This window comes from Triticum aestivum, chromosome 3D (genome assembly GCF_018294505.1).
Source record: "Triticum aestivum cultivar Chinese Spring chromosome 3D, IWGSC CS RefSeq v2.1, whole genome shotgun sequence".
Lineage (NCBI taxonomy): Eukaryota > Viridiplantae > Streptophyta > Magnoliopsida > Poales > Poaceae > Triticum > Triticum aestivum.
This window is the reverse complement of record NC_057802.1, coordinates 523,267,539-523,272,520: the sequence shown is the minus strand read 5'-3', so window position 1 is coordinate 523,272,520 and position 4,982 is coordinate 523,267,539.

Genomic DNA, 4,982 nt, shown 5'->3' with positions numbered 1-4,982 from the left:
GCCGGCTTGGCAGCCGTCTTTCTCCTACGAACAAGCTCTAGACGCCCCCTGCAAGTTCCACAGCGGCGCGAAGCCGTCCAACCACACAACCCGGAAATGCCACTGGCTCACCCGCATCACCAAGGGCGAGGGGATGCTGTCGCCTCCGCCTCCCGGCCCGCCGCCTCCAGCCCCCCAGCAGCCGGCGGCTCGGCCGGCAGTCGGCGCCATCCAAGACGAATTCCCCGAAGAGCACGCCGCCTACGTCGTCTTCACCAGTCAAGCCGACGACAAGCGCAGCCGACGCTGATAGCATCAAGAAGTGAATGCAGTCGCCACCATCGCCCCCGAGTTCATGCACTGGTCAGAAAAGCCAATCAGCTGGAGCCAGGCCGACCACCCAGAGGTGATGCCTTCGCCTGGCTCCTATGCAATGGTCTTGGACGTCACCCTCGCGACGGAGAGGCGAGCTGCCAGATTTTCCCGCGTCCTGATAGACGGCGGAAGCAGTATCAACATACTGTACCGCGATACCATGGAGAAGCTGAACATCAAAGCAAAGCAGCTCATGCCGAGCGCACCGTCTTCCATGGTATCATCCCCGACCTGTCTTGCTCCCCAATCGGCAAGATCAAAATGGATGTTCTCTTCGGAGACAAAGATCATTTCCGCCGAGAAGCAATATGGTTCGAGGTAGTGTATTTGGAGAGCCCCTATCATGCACTGCTTGGCCGACCTGCTCTGGCCAAGTTCATGGCTGTGCCCCACTACGCCTACCTGAAGATGAAGATGCCGAGCTCGAAGGGGATCATCACGGTAGCCGGCAACTACAAGAAGTCCATCGAGTGCGCCATGGCCAGTAGCCGGCTGGCCGAGTCCCTCGTGGTGGCAGAAGAGAAGAAGATGCTGGAACGGGTTGTGGCCATGGCTGGCAAGCAGCCGGCCTTGTCCCCCAACCCCAAGGATTGTGATGCGCAGGGCTCCTTCCAGCCTGCCAAAGAGACGAAGAAGATACCTCTGGACCCGGAGAACCCGGAGAGGTTCGCTGTCATTGGGGCGAACTTGGACAGTAAATAGGAAGGCGAGCTCGTCGACTTCCTCCGTGAGAATCGAGACATCTTTGCATGGTCCCCAAAGGACATGCCGGGTGTCCCGAAGGATTTCGCCGAGCACAAATTACATGTCCGAGACGATGCGAAGCCGGTCAAGCAGCCCCTCCGCCGACTGTCAGAAGAGAAGCGAAGAATTGTGGGAGAAGAGATAGCCCGGCTCCTTGCCGCCGGCTTCATCATGGAAGTATTCTTTCCAGAGTGGCTTGCCAACCCAGTTCTGGTTCTGAAGAAGAATAACAAGTGGCGTATGTGTATAGACTACACCAGTCTGAACAAGGCTTGCCCAAAGGATCCGTTTGCTCTGCCACGGATTGACCAAGTGATAGACTCCACAGCCGGATGCGAGCTGTTAAGTTTTTTGGATGCGTACTCAGGGTACCATCAGATCAAGTTGGACCCGGCTGACCGCCTGAAGACTGCCTTCATCACACCCTTTGGAGCTTTCTGCTACCTGACTATGACATTCGGCTTGAGAAATGCCGGTGCCACTTTTCAGCGTTGCATGCAGAAATGTCTCTTGAAACAACTCGGCAGAAATGCCCACGTCTACGTAGACAACATTGTGGTGAAGACAGAGAAGCGCGGTACCTTGCTGGAAGACCTGAAAGAAACATTCGCCAACTTGCGCCGATTCCAGATCAAGCTCAACCCCGAGAAGTGCGTGTTCGGAGTGCCAGCCGGCCAGCTCCTAGGCTTCCTGGTCTCCGAACGCGGCATTGAGTGCAACCCCGTCAAGATCAAGGCCATCGAGAGGATGGAGATTCCCACCAAGCTGCGAGATGTGCAGAAGTTCACTGGCTGCTTAGCCTCCATGAATCATTTTATCAGCCGACTAGGAGAAAAGGCTCTCCCCTTGTACCGACTCATGAAGAAGTCCACTCACTTCGAGTGGAATGATCAAGCCGACCAAGCCTTCCATGAGTTGAAGAAAATGCTGACCACTCCGCCTGTCCTGGCTGCGCCGACTGAGAAGGAGCCCATGCTCCTCTACATCGCCGCGACTAGCCGAGTCGTCAGCACTGTCATTGTGGTCCAGCGCCCGGAGGAAGGCCGAGCCCAGCTAGTCCAGAGGCCGGTGTACTACCTCAGCGAAGTGCTATCCAGCTCAAAGAAAAACTACCCGCACTACCAGAAGATGTGCTGTGGAGTGTACTTCGCTGCCAAGAAACTGAAGCCCTACTTCCAAGAGCACCCCATCACGGTCGTGTGCACCGCCCCGCTTGCCGAGATCATAGGCAGCCGGGATGCATCCGGCCGGGTGGCCAAATGGGCCATTGCATTGGCGCCCTACACGATCTTCTACCAACCCCGCACCGCCATCAAGTCGCAAGCATTGGCCGACTTCCTCGTCGACTAGGCCGAGACCCAGTACCTACCGCCGGCTCCCGACTCTACCCATTGGCGGATGCACTTTGACGGGTCCAAGATGCGCACCGGCTTGGGAGCCGGCATCGTCCTCGCCTCTCCCAACGGCGACAAGCTCAAGTACATGCTGCAGATCCACTTCGCCGCCTCCAACAACGTGGCCGAGTACGAGGCGCTCGTACACGGGCTCCGGCTAGCCAAAGAACTTGGCATACGCCGGATCCTATGCTACGGCGACTCAGACTTGGTGGTCCAGCAATCGTCTGGCGACTGGGATGCCAAGGACGCGAACATGGCGAGCTATCGATTTCTGGTCCAGCAGATCAGCGGATACTTCGAGGGGTGCGAGTTCCTTCACGTGCCAAGGGCCGACAACAACCAAGCAGATGCCCTAGCACGGATCGGCTCCACCCGACAAGCCATACCGACTGGCGTCTCCCTCCAGCACCTCCTCAAGCCGTCCATCAAGCCGTCTCCAGAGTCGGATTCCATCTTCGTACCGCCTGCGCCAGATACAGCCAGATCCGACTGGAGAAACCCTACAGGCGGCACGGGGACTTCGACAACTGGCCCGGGGACTGCCGTAGTCGCACCCGGCCCGGGGACTGCAGCAGTCGGCCCGGGGACTGCAACGACACAAGAAGCAATGGCCGACTCACCCAACCCACCCACCCGAGTCATGGTGGCCACATTAACAGAAGAAGAAGTCACAGCTCCCTCATGGGCCCAGCCCATCCTCAAGTTCCTAGTCAGCAGAGAGCTGCCGGCTGATGAGATCTCAGCCCGACTAGTGCAACGACGAGCCGCAGCATATACAATAATCAACAGAGAGCTTGTGAAGCGCAGTGTCGCTGGAGTCTTCCAGCATTGCGTCGAGCCAGAAAAAGGAGTGGCAATCCTCAAAGACATCCACCAAGGCGAATGCGGCCACCACACAGCCTCAAGATCCCTTGTGGCCAAGGCTTTCCGCCATGGTTTCTTCTGGCCGACTGCCTTGGAGGATGCTAAAGAAATAGTCAAGAGCTGCAGAGGATGTCAAGTTTTTAGTTCCAAGCAACACCTGCCGACTTCTGCCCTCAAGACCATTCCCCTCACTTGGCCTTTTGCCATCTGGGGACTGGACATGGTGGGCCCTTTCAAGATAGCCCGCGGCGGCCTGACACATCTACTTGTTGCTATGGACAAGTTCACAAAGTGGATTGAAGCAAAGCCAATCAAGAAGCTCAATGGGCCGACTGCCGTAACATTCATCACCGACATCACTACTCGGTACGGCGTGCCGCACAGCATCATCACTGACAACGGCACGAACTTCGCCAAAGGAGCACTGGCACGTTTCTGCGCGACGCAGGGCATCCGACTGGACTTAGCGTCCGTTGCCCACCCGCAGTCAAACGGCCAGGTCGAGCGAGCAAATGGACTCATCCTCTCCGGCATCAAGCCCCGACTGGTTGTACCACTGGAGTGATCGGCCGGCTGCTGGCTCGAAGAGCTGCCGGCTGTCCTCTGGAGTCTGCGCACTACACCCAACAAGTCAACCGGCTTCACTCCGTTTTTCCTCGTGTACGGTGCCGAGGCTGTCATCCCAACAGACATCGAGTTCGACTCGCCTCGGATCACCATGTACATGGAGGAGGAGGCCAAAGAAGCAAGAGAAGACGGCGTGGACCTACTGGAAGAAGGCCGGCTGTTAGCACTCAGCTGGTCCGCCATCTACCAGCAAGGGCTGCGCCGCTACTACAACCGCAAGGTCAAGCCAAGATCCTTCCAAGAGGGCGACCTTGTGCTCCGGCTGATCGAGCGAATAGCCCGCCAGCACAAGCTCTCGGCCCCTTGGGAAGGCCCCTTCGTCGTGAGCAAGGCACTCGGCAACGACTCCTACTACTTGATCGACGCGCAAAAACCAAGAGCACGCAAGAGAGACGACTCCAGCAAGGAGTCGGAACGACCATGGAACGCGAATCTCCTGAGAAGATTTTACAGTTGAAAGCAGTATGTATCATGCTACCCTTTTGTATTAAGTACGAACCAACAGGCCCCCCGAACAGTACTCGGGGACTGCCTTTTATTTATCTATGAATGACGAGTGTCATATCCATGAATGTATTATTACATTTGATTTTTTGGTCCGGCAGCGGGTTCGACTAGTCGGCCCGGGGACTGGCCGCCTTGAGCTATATTGAAAGTTTTCCCTAAAGTCGGAAAAGTAGTGCGCCGGCTCCCGAGTCCCCTCTTGTTCAAAGTCGTAGCTCAAAGAACTGACTGTCCGACTAGCAAGAGGCAAGACAGAAAGGACGCCCACACGAAAAATGGCTAAGGAACAACGAACCTATATAGCAAAGAGACGGCCTCCAAACATGCCTGCCGGCTGCCAGAACAGCCGGCTGGCCGGCTTCCTAAACACTTAGCTTTAGTCCAGCGAAGCTAGAGTACTCCCCCCCAATTGGCCAAGCACTCCTCCAGCTACAGATTGCAGAGCAACTGTTGGACTGGGGAGGCGGCAACCAAGGGAGGGCGGCAAAGGAA